The sequence below is a fragment of the Lepidochelys kempii genome, chromosome 6, assembly GCF_965140265.1.
Source record: "Lepidochelys kempii isolate rLepKem1 chromosome 6, rLepKem1.hap2, whole genome shotgun sequence".
Classification (NCBI taxonomy): domain Eukaryota; kingdom Metazoa; phylum Chordata; order Testudines; family Cheloniidae; genus Lepidochelys; species Lepidochelys kempii.
Window position 1 is genome coordinate 122307452 of NC_133261.1, and position 12202 is coordinate 122319653.

The 12202-nt window shown below is 46.8% G+C and overlaps 1 long non-coding RNA gene across 1 annotated transcript in view; it reads right to left on the minus strand.

Moving 5' to 3' along the window:
• LOC140913933 (uncharacterized) overlaps positions 1-8728 on the minus strand; it is a 33509-nt gene extending 24781 nt beyond the window's left edge. The window contains exon 1 of the long non-coding RNA XR_012159702.1: positions 8511-8728. This is a non-coding gene — a long non-coding RNA (uncharacterized lncRNA). The remainder of the gene's footprint in view (positions 1-8510) is intronic.
• Between the last annotated feature and the right edge of the window lie 3474 nt (positions 8729-12202).

Sequence of the window (12202 nt, forward strand, 5' to 3'; positions counted from 1 at the left end):
TTGACGGCTTGTAGTCCATCTTTGTGTGGAATGTTGGTGTAGAGGGCTTCTACATCCATAGTGGCCAGGATGGTGTTATCAGGAAGATCACCGATGGATTGAAGTTTCCTCAGGAAGTCAGTGGTGTCTCGAAGGTAGCTGGGAGTGCTGGTAGCGTAGGGCCTGAGGAGGGAGTCTACATAGCCAGACAATCCTGCTCTCAGGGTGCCAATGCCTGAGATGATGGGGCGCCCAGGATTTCCAGGTTTATGGATCTTGGGTAGTAGATAGAATATCCCAGGTCGGGGTTCCAGGGGTGTGTCTGTGCGGATTTGATCTTGTGCTTTTTCAGGAAGTTTCTTGAGCAAATGCTGTAGTTGCTTTTGGTAACTCTCAGTGGGATCATAGGGTAATGGCTTGTAGAAAGTGGTGTTGGAGAGCTGCCGAGCAGCCTCTTGTTCATATTCCGACCTATTCATGATGACGACAGCACCTCCTTTGTCAGCCTTTTTGATTATGATGTCAGAGTTGTTTCTGAGGCTGTGGATGGCATTGCGTTCCGCATGGCTGAGGTTATGGGGCAAGTGATGCTAACAATTTCCATCCCACCACCAACCTCAGCCTGGTCCAGTCCACACAAGAGATCCACTTCCTGGACACTACAGTGCTAATAAACAATGGTCACATAAACACTACCCTATACCGGAAACCTACTGACCGCTATTCCTACCTGCATGCCTCCAGCTTTCACCCTGACCACACCACACGATCCATCGTCTACAGCCAAGCTCTGTGATACAACTGCATTTGCTCCAACCCCTCAGACAGAGACAAACACCTACAAGATCTCTGTCAAGCTTTCTTACAACTACAATATCCACCTGCAGAAGTAAAGAAACAGATTGATAGAGCCAGAAGAGTTCCCAGAAGTTACCTACTACAGGACAGGCCTAACAAAGAAAATAACAGAACGCCACTAGCCGTCACCTTCAGCCCCCAACTAAAACCCCTCCAACGCATTATTAAGGATCTACAACCTATCCTAAAGGATGACCCAGCACTCTCACAAATCTTGGGAGACAGGCCAGTCCTTGCCTACAGACAGCCCCGCAACCTGAAGCAAATACTCACCAACAACCACATACCACACAACAGAACCACTAACCCAGGAACTTATCCTTGCAACAAAGCCCGTTGCCAACTGTGTCCACATATCTATTCAGGGGACACCATCATAGGGCCTAATAACATCAGCCACACTGTCAGAGGCTCGTTCACCTGCACATCCACCAATGTGATATATGCCATCATGTGCCAGCAGTGCCCCTCTGCCATGTACATTGGTCAAACTGGACAGTCTCTACGTAAAAGAATAAATGGACACCAATCAGATGTCAAGAATTATAACATTCATAAACCAGTCCGAGAACACTTCAATCTCTCTGGTCACGCAATCACAGACATGAAGGTTGCTATCTTAAAACAAAAAAACTTCAAATCCAGACTCCAGCGAGAAACTGCTGAATTGGAATTCATTTGCAAATTGGATACTATTAATTTAGGCTTAAATAGAGACTGGGAGTGGCTAAGTCATTATGCAAGGTAGCCTGTGTCCTCTTGTTTTTTCCTACCCCCCCCCCCCCAGATGTTCTGGTTTAACTTGGATTTAAACTTGGAGAGTGGTCAGTTTGGATGAGCTATTACCAGCAGGAGAGTGAGTTTGTGTGTGTATGGGGGTGGGGGGGATGTGAGAAAACCTGGATTTGTGCAGGAAACAGCCCAACTTGATTGTCATGCACATTGTGTAAAGAGTTGTCACTTTGGATGGGCTATCACCAGCAGGAGAGTGAATTTGTGTGGGGGGGGGTGGAGTGTGAGAAAACCTGGATTTGTGCTGGAAATGGCCCACCTGATGATCACTTTAGATAAGCTATTACCAGCAGGACAGTGGGGTGGGAGGAGGTATTGTTTCGTATTCTCTGTGTATATATAAAGTCTGCTGCAGTTTCCACGGTATGCATCCGATGAAGTGAGCTGTAGCTCACGAAAGCTTATGCTCAAATAAATTGGTTAGTCTCTAAGGTGCCACAAATACTCCTTTTCTTTTTGCGAATACAGACTAACACGGCTGTTACTCTGAAACATAACTTTGTGCAGAGACTGGTTTGTTCAACACCCCCATTCACAGATCAGCTGGGATTCAGTTGCACAATGCCACTGCTTTGCCTCTAGATGTCAGTACAGACAAGTAATTGAGAATGAATGTTCTGACATGTAGAATAATTAGACCCCTTTGACTTTTTCTTCTTAAAATTATGCATTACAATTATTGCTATCTGGTTTTGTAATTAATAAATAGATGGCTTCTGATTAACCCAGAAACAATGTTCAGTTCAGACAAAACCATATGGGATACAAGCACACATGCTTTGCTCTGGCTTTTCAGCATAGAAGAACAAGGATATTTTCCAGCAGCCTTACAGGAAAGTGTTTCTAGGCTTTTATAGTTTCAAGCCCCATTTCCAGCTCCATACATTTCTCCCAACACTCACTCCTATTGTGCCATTTAAGAGATGGAGGATGAGCCCAGGGGATAAAGGATTTTAAAGCACAGGGGGAAATATTCTGGGCCAGATCCTCAGCTGGTGCACAGCAGCATAGCTGCGCCGACAGCAATGTAACAATGCCTATTGTCAGCAGCAGATGAACTGGCCTGCTTCTATTTTTACATTTAATCTGGCAAATTTTCACTTTTCATTATTTTTTTTAATGGTAGTGTCAATGTGCATGTTGAAAAGACAAAATCCAAACCTTCCTCCTCCCCCAGGGGTACTGGAATGTGGAGGGGGGGACTATGCCCTCCCTCTGTTTACTGGGGAGACTGATGGGGGGAGAGGAGAGAAGAGCGAGCTGGGGGCAGGATCTTGGGGGGGGGGTGAGAGGCAGCTTAGGAGTGGGGCCTTGGGATGGAAGGGGTGATGGGAGGGTGGTGCCATGGTTCAGGTGCCAGTGCCCTCCCCCACTTTTAGGGTGTTTCTTCCACCCGTCCTCCCACCCAGTTTTTGGAGGCATTCAAAATTCATTCCAAAAAGTTTATGCAAAATGGGGCTCTTGAGATGAAGGAGCCACTGGTCAAATGGTGAGTACTCCTAGCACCAGGTCTCAATTTACTCGTTTACAATGTGGGAACGTCAGTTCTCTACCTGTCAGGAGAGCTAGGAAGTTAAATTAAATGATATTTGTATGTTTACCTACTTTGTAAAAAGCTTTGAGATTTACTGATGAAAAGTGTGTGATAAGAGCTATATATTTATTATTATAGTAAAAGCTGAGATTTTTATATGAAAAGCTCTGTGAAACTGCAACATGTTATTCTTGGCCCTTTTGGCCCAAGGGTTAGCCTTGCAGGCTTGGTTTCATCAGGATGAGAAATCATGGATACAGTAGAACCTCCGAGTTACAAACACCATAGTTACAAACTGACCAGTCAACCACAAACTGCATTTGGAACCAAAAGTACACAATCAGGCAGCAACAGAGGGTGTGGGGTGGTGGTGGTGGGAATAAAGCAAATACAGTACAGTACTGTGTTAAACGTAAACTACTAAAAAAATTAAGGTAAAGTTTAAAATTTTTTTGATAAGGTAAAGAAACTGTTTCTGTGCTTGTTTCATTTAAATTCAGATGTTTAAAAGCAACATATTCTTCTTCATAGTAAAGTTTCAAAGCTGTATTAAGTCAATGTTCAGTTGTAAGCTTTTGAAAGAACCACCACAACATTTTGTTCAGAGTTACAAACATTTCAGAGTTATGAACAACCTCCATTCGAGGCGTTCGTAACTCTGGGGTTCTACTGTATGTCAGATATATCCTTGGTGTCATCTTGTTTGTTTACAAAAAGTCCACAAAGTCCTCTTTCCCTGAGCACAGCAAAAACAAGCAACAGCCTGGCTCAGAAATCTCTAGGTCTGCCACTCCTGTTCTGTGCCCAAGAAGCAGTGTCCCTGTGCTTCCTCTTAGGGTCACACTCACAACTCCTGCTACTGGCTTTCTGCCTTCATCAACCAGCCCCCTCACTGTGTTTGCAACTAGGGAAACCCGCAAGTCTGCATGACTCAGTTCTGACCCGCCATAGAACCTAATGCCATAGGCAGTCCCCCCAAGGGATGCAGCTGTTTCTATTACATAAAAGGGTTTGATTGCTTCTTCTGTTGAGGCTGCAAAAGAGTGCTTGGCACCCATTGGCGTTAAATGTGGTCTGTGATTAGTCTTTGGATCAGACACATCTGCTGTCAGCCATTAGCACCTTTCGGCATAACATTATTATTGGACCTGCTGATATAAGCAGCAAAGCAATTCAGGAAAATCAGAGGCCATTTGCTGAAATCTCACCGCTCCATCGGAGCATTTTTCACTCAAAAGAAATGAACCACAAAACGTTACACATTTGTACTGGTTTATTAAAGTGCTGGTCCAGACCCACCTAAGAGAATTCCGTTTAGCAAGGCTCAGGCTTTCCAACGGCGACGGGACTGGGAGTGTTAGCTGCGCCACAGCACAAAAGATGAATTGATCCATTTCACCCACAGGTTTTCTGTCACGTCAAGCATTAGTAGCGCCGGATGCTGTCCTAAGAGCACTATTAGCACCAGGATGGAGCTGTTTTTAAGTCCTCTGTGTAAAAGGCCTAATCCTTATATGCCAACGGATCATATCTTCAAGATTCCCTCGAGACGCGGGGAAAAGTGGAAATAAAGAGAAAGAAAATCCCTTATTTCATAATGGTGCAAACAGACGTGTCAGGAGCATTACATCAACATGCAGGGGATGTGAAATTTAATACCGTGCCTAATGCATTTAGAGGAGGCAGAATGCAGAGTCTGTACTGCATCTGGGACTAGTACAGGGAGGAAGCTTTCACCACCAAGAAAGAAGGACTTTCTGCTCATTATGGAATTCGAGCTTTTGTTTTCAAAGCCTTCCTGAGAGAGTCTAAAAAGCTAGTGGTTAAAGTGTGTGTTCCTGGACACAGAGCTATTTTTCCAGAAGGATAGGTCCAATTCTTTTGGTTACGACTGTAAACCAGGAGTAACTCTACTGAAATCAGTGGGGGTTCCTGGGTGTTAAACTGAGGGAAGTGAGAGGAGAATCAGGTCCAGTGTGTCTCAAAAGCCCAGGCTACACAAACAAATATATGCAGGCCAAGAGGTATAGCTCCCTGAGCATCGGTGGAGCTGCACTGTGTCACACCAGCTGAGGATTGGGCCTGTCAGTCTCTCAAAGCACAGAGGTATCTTTGCAGACAGGAAGCCCGACATCTTCTGGCATTGTGTCTGTCAGGCCAAAGATGGAACGTCAGTGAAGCTGAGGGCAGGTTAGGATTTAGTGGAGACGTGGCTCGGATTCAGATGCTAGACAAAGTGCTGACTTTTTTCCTCGTTGCAAATGATCCATGTATGATGCATGAAGCTATCACCAGGCACAGATGGGCTGGGAGTAGAAGTGTTAGTCGGCAGTGACATCAGCCCAGCTCTGGTGGAAAGAACTCAGCAACTCGTTTGCATATTTGACAGAATCTGCATATAATATGCATTAGAGACAGGCCATGATTGAAGGGCCCAACCTGCTCAGCTGCCACTACAATAGCCAGATGTGGCCAAGTAACACGGCCATCCTAGTTTCTAAAAGCTGCAGGCTGGGAGCATGGCGTGCAGAGATCCAGTAGGACGACTGGGCGTTGATCAGGGACTGCCTCCTGCAGAGTTCAGAAGCAGTGTCATAGCTGTGCTGAGGACTTTGATCCAAAGCCCAGTGAAACCAATAGGAATCTTTTCATTGACTGGAATGGGCTCTGGATCAGGCCCTGGTACTCTAACACTCTGGATCTGATTCTGCATTTGCATGCTGGGTTTAGAGGGGTGGAATTCCACTGGCTGCCGTGGAGTTGCTCCTGGCTTACACAGGTGTAAACTAGAGGAGTATTAAGCCCACCAAATTCAGCAATTAGCACATGGCATGGGCTGGAGAAGGATCAGGGGGGTCTCATCCAGCACTGTGTTATAAGAGGGCATTAGCAGATACACCATCCGTTCAGGACACGGATTCATTTTGAATGGCAGCAGGGCTTAAATTAAGCCAGAGCTGTCCGGAGTGGAGCTCTGGTAAATATTTTCAAAGCAGAAGCCCTGAGCCCCGGTGGCGCACTCCTTTCCCCCCACCCCCTCAGGGCAGAAGCCCTGAGCCCTGGCAGCCCACCCCCACAGAAACCCTAATCCCCGGGGGCTTACCCCCCCAGCTCATCTCTCCCACCCCCACCCTGCAGGGCTAAAGCCCTGAGACCCCCAGCCCTGCAGCTGAAGCCCAGAGCTCTGAATGCGGAAGATGTTGGAGGCTCCGGGAAATAATCTCTGAGAATTTAAGCCCCGAGGGGCAGCATTCAAAAGAGAGTAAATTCCACTCATTGAGAATCAGTTATCCTCCTGGCCCTCTGGATGATCCATTGCAGGAGCAGATGTACACTGTAAAAACACTCAATCTGCAACCAGGATATTAAGAGGAATCGTTATGTTTCTTACAAAGCCTGCATGCAGAAGAACAGGTCTCTCTTGGAGTACATGCTCGCTATGTTTCTTGCAGAGCACCATGCACCAGTCTTTGTCAAATTTGACCAGAGTTGCCTGCTCCATCCCTAATATGGTGCAAGACCCTTTGCTGTCCCTGCTGACCCTTGAATAAACGTAGAACCGAACTGAATTAGTCTGGATAGCCACTGTCCCACTGTGAGGCAATGAGGAAAGGCAGAGTGGGCTCAGTACAATTAGCAATACTGCAGGCAGGTCTCAGGCTGTGGGTAGGGTTGCCAACTTTCTACTGACACAAACCAAACCCCTTGCCCCAAGGCCGTGCCCCTCCTCTGAGGCCCCGCCCCTGCTCACTCTATCCCCCCTCTCTCTGTCACTCGCTCTCCCCCCCCTCACTCACTCGCTCATTTTCACTGGGCTGGCTCATGTGGTTGGGGTCTGGGAGGGGGTGAGGGCTGGAGCCAGAAAAGCCCATCAAGTGTACGAACAGGAACAAATGGAAGCTCACCTGAGCACCTGCCACTCAAGGCTCTTTGATTGCTTCCACCCTCTTCTCCTATCCTAGCCAATTTGTATCTGATACAGGTTCGAACTCCGCGCTCATCACCGGAGTCTCTCCTCAGACTAAGCTCCACCACCGTTCTTTTCCCACTGGCAGGAAAAGACCATCTGCAATCTGCCAATCCCGTCTTCGGTTGCCCATGTTTGAAGAAGGCGAGGAAAAGGTGGCTCCAAACCCTCTTTCTACCTTCCTCAATCCTGGGGCTGCATAGGGGGCAGACCAGCCCCCAGCCAAACTTAGAATAACCTAAGTGTTGCTGTATCTTCCTCTGACCTGTAGGGCCAGGCAATTAGGTGATTATGCCAGTAAGCCAGGCTGTGCTCTCTGATGCTGCCCCCTCCACTCCTGACATGTGCCCTCCCAGCCCTATAACAGGGAGGACCAGGAGTGGCCTGCGTAGAATTAGCTATTCTTACCTTTACTCCAAGCCAAGGATGGCCTCTTGCCAGTGGCATCCTTTGCTGATCATTGAAGGCAGCTTTAAAATCAGTGTGCCATGCCAGTGACACAGCGTGACCTTAGCACGGGCCAGAATCCGGCCCAAGTCTGCCTAACTGTGAGCATTGACAACGCAGTCATCACTCTAGTTATCTTAGGCATTTTAAAGCAGCTCAGCACATCCTATGTAGGAGGTCGGAGCTAACCAATAATACTGGATGCATTCTTCCCTTTTGCTTTCATGGAATGATAACCTTCAACAGGAAGCAGCAACAGGCTATACTCCAATGCCAGGCCGGAACGTCACTGCTAAGGATTCATTATGCTTATTTAATCTCTTGTATCACCCTAGTATCTATGTCTGCTGCAGAGGACACACTTGAACCCACATGCCCCTAACCATTGGGCCCTCCTCCCTCTAAATGGCTACACTGTTTTCTCCGACTTATTCACCGTCTCGGTCATTTAAGCTGAAGAGAGGACGCTCTGCTCTGACTTGCCACCCTCAGAAACGGGGAGAAAAATGGAAGCTGGATCCCAGCCACCCCTAGCTTTGGTTTCGTAAAAACCAGACCTTGACCCCCTCCCCGCCACCCCCACTGCAAGATTTTGCTAAACCAAAATGCAGCCTCCGCAGCCCATTTCTAACGCAAACATTCTCCCCTGGAGAGAACACGTTTGTTTCCTGCAGCATTGAAGTGTACGGCCTCTTCCTCCCTGGTGCTGCAGCTGCGGTGTGCACAGGCCCACGCAGCCCCGCCAGTATTTTTTACAGGCAGCGGGGTTAGGAATATAATGGCGATATTTTATGAATGCTGCCCAGAGCAACATTGCCACTGGGGGTGGACTGTAAAGCTGAGATGAAATGGATCAGAAAGGAGCAGATGGTAAAATGATTAAGATTCCATTTCAGCGTGGAAAGAAAAAGACACACACACACACACCCCTACCTTCATTTCCACCACAGCTCTCTGGAGCTCTGCCACAATGCGCCTGTTCCTCTGTTCATTTCCACAGCTACAGACTCCCAGGCTGGGAGACAAGCGAAAAAAAAAACCCCTGCTCCGGGTCACAGCTTAGGGAAGGGAAAACAAAGCTGGCTTGCTACAAAGCAGAGCAAGCTGCATGCCTCGGACGTAGGCGCTGCAGAGCAAGGCCCTTGCAGGAGCCTGCCTCACAGAGCTATGGCTCGGGAGAGTCAGGGTGTGAAGGGCTACCAGCCCCTGAAATGCCAGCATTGAGGCTTGTCCCCTAGCACAGGCTGAGCACCAAGGCAGGTCGGGTAAATCAATGCAGGGAGGGGGAAACCAGTCAACTGGGAGAAGCCAAATTGCAAAGTGCCGTTCACAACCTCTCCTGGGCTTCCAAACTGCAGCTCCATTAGACAAGCATGACAGCCCAGCTGAGCTATGGGGGCACTCAGACTGCATCTCTGTCCAGGGGGGAGGGAGGGCTGCCCTGGGACTCCCAACCATAGAGACACCAAGGAGTCCCCTCGAACTATGGAGTTTAGCTCCCAATTTTCCTACAGACAGGTGCCATTAGAGCACTGGACACTGTGATGGATAGAGTGGCGCTATGTAGGAAGTCACTCTAGCCATATCTCTATGGCCACAGGGGGCTGGGGGCCATGCTGTAGAGTATCTGTGGTCAGGGAAAACTCAAGGAAGGGTGAGCCAGTTAGAGGGATGGGGTATGGGGCAACTCCAGGAGAGAAACCAGAGAGAAAGAGGGGAAGAATAGGAGAAATCTCTGGGGCACAGACAGAGAGAGGATATATGCCTTGACTTATTTGCAGGGGGTTGGACTAGATGACCTCCTGAGGTCTCTTCCAAACCTAAAATTCTATGAGTCTATTCTAAATATGCACATGAGTGCATTATATCATTTGCACAAACTCTAGAGTTTTGGCCCTACAGGCGTGCTAAGGGTGATGTCGTGTTTCTGGATCCTGAACTCCCCCTCATTCTGGGCCAGCCTGGAGCAGTGCAGCCCAAAGAAATCCCAGAGCCAAGTCAGACTTGTCCGCAGGCTCTGAGGCTTAATTGCAGCCCCTCCAAGCAGGCATCAGGTTCTCCAAACACGCACATCCCAGAACCGATCACTGGCCATTTGAAGAATTCCAGTGTCACCCAAGGAAAGAGCATGCGGTGAGGCACTGAAATAATTTGATCGCTACGTCTGTAAACTGACAAGGGGGTGCAAGAAGTTCAAGGCCAAACATAGAAGCAAATGCAGAAAGCCATTTAGTCTCACACAAAAGGGGCACTAAACACAAGAGCACATTGGCTAAGCTGTAAAGAAAGAACTCCACGTGATCCCTGAATTAGGACGTTTTCCAGCTGATAGCCAGGAAACTAGGGTGGACTCAGTCAAAATACAAAAACAAGGCTCTTCTTCACAAGGAAATTCATGCCAGGGGCCACAGGGAGCAGGCAAAGTGGCACAGGAAGGGTCTAACCTACTCAGAATGTCTAGGAAGAATAATTAAAATCAAAAAGGAGAAGGAAACGTTAATACAAGCCACCCCAAACTGGCCAAGGCGGCACTGCCTCTCGGGCCCAAGTGGAGCTCCGATCTACCTTCCCAGCACACAGGGTCTCCTGTCACAGGATCTTTACTTGCATCTGACAGCTTGGCAACTGAAAGGCAAGGCCTAATCAAGATGGGATATTTTGCCAAGGTTACAAATTCTCCTGGAATGTCGCAGGCCTTCCATTATTTCAGTATATGAAAAGATATGGATCAGATTCTCATTGTTGTTAGGACACAGATCAACCCCAGGAAGTCAGGCATTCCAGCTCTACGATTTCTTCCAAGTTGGCCTAGACCTGGGTCCAAGACCTCCACTATCCTGTTTCAGCTCTGTGTAGCATTATAAAACAAGGTTATCCAAATCTCTGGTAGATCATCCAGCAATATCTCTAACTTCCTTAGTGTAGTACATCTAACCACTCCTTATTCACCGGGAGTTTGATTTAAAAAAAAAAAAAAAAAAATCACAATGCTGAACGTAAAACACATGTCAAAGCTGCGTATCATTTCTGTAGCATGACCGTTTTGCTTTTGAAAGCAGTCATGAATATTAATTTCCTCTCTGTGACTAATTTATTTTGTTTGGGTCCTTTATTACTGCGCTGAACTCAAGCACTTAGCACTGTAGTATTGATTTTCAAGTGAACTCATACAGCACAACAGACAAGCCCACAGCATTGGCCATGGCTTTAGATCTAATTGAAAAGGAAGTTTCCTATCCCCAGCCATTGGCTGTAGAGATCACAAAGAGTTTTCAAATCCCTGTTTAAACTGATTAAGGCAATGCGTGTACTACATTAGCACAGAGATCAGATGGCAGATTTGGTCCGTTCTTCTTATGTAGCTGTAAAACCCATAATGGCCTTGAGCATTTGGGAAATGTGAACTGAGAGAACACTAGGGATTTTGAGAGGACGTGGATGGGGTACTTACTGTCTGGAAGAGTGAGTCCAGAAAATTTCCCCACTCAAACAGTCTGATGCTAGATCTTATCTCCCTATGACAAACAGAACTCAGCAGAAGCACTCTCTTGCTTTTCCAAAAAGCTCCCATTTGTCTACATCATCTCACATTTATTTTTAGCTTTGTGTATTTGGTTAGCAAGGTCAGTGGAGACCAGGCTTAAACATGTTTCAAGCAAATGTTACCCAGATCTGCCAGCGATCTGACTTGCCTTTGGCTATGGAGAGCCTGACGTAGCGTAATAGTCTCTCCCACGATTAGTTATGTTAGCATTTTATGTGAAGAGTTCAAACGACGATGTAACCTAATTTGCTGCGATATATTTTGGGGGCACAAAGAATGTAAAAACAACAATTTTCAATAGGTTGATCCAAAACCATTTGATGAAACTATTTGCCGGCTGAGGCAGCCCATTGCCTTCTCCATTAATTCTGCAATCGGGATTTTATTTACAAAGTTCAGGGCCAAAAAAATAATCTTACTTTTCAGTTCTTAAAAAAAAAAAAAAGATACAGCATTGCAAAGCATTTCTCTGAAACACTGAATCACCAAGTGACTGATTTTTGGAGTACCAAACCCTATCTGCTCCCACTGATTTTGGCCTCTTCTCCATTAGAAAAGGTTTGCCTGTTCAGCTACACCAGCAAATCCTTTTAATGTAGAGGCACCTTATGCTGACCAAAAAAGTGCTTTTGCTGTTATCACTTATACCAGTTCCCTAGTGAAATAAGCTACACCAGCACAAGCACTTTTATGTCAGTTAACCCCCCCCACCCCCCCAGGGCTTTTCTTGATATAAACTGTTGCAAAACAATCACCTCTTTAACCAGCGCTGCTCTAGCAGCAAAAGTTCCCAGCGTACACCTGATTCGACTGCAGCTGAGGATGCTCAGCATTTCTGAAAAGCCCAAACTACTCAGAAGCCGCTAAAATCGAATGCAGCTTTTGTTTACGCCCATAGTGTCGAAAGCTCCTACAAGCTTCATTAGCGCAAAGTCCACGCTTACTGCAGTACAGCCGACAGCATAAGTCCAACAGACTAAATACTGGAAAAAACAGTGTTCATGAACTTTCACTTGAATTCTGAATGGTTCTGAGGTTCAACCATTGTTTGTACCGCCTTTACTATTTGCTAATATGCATA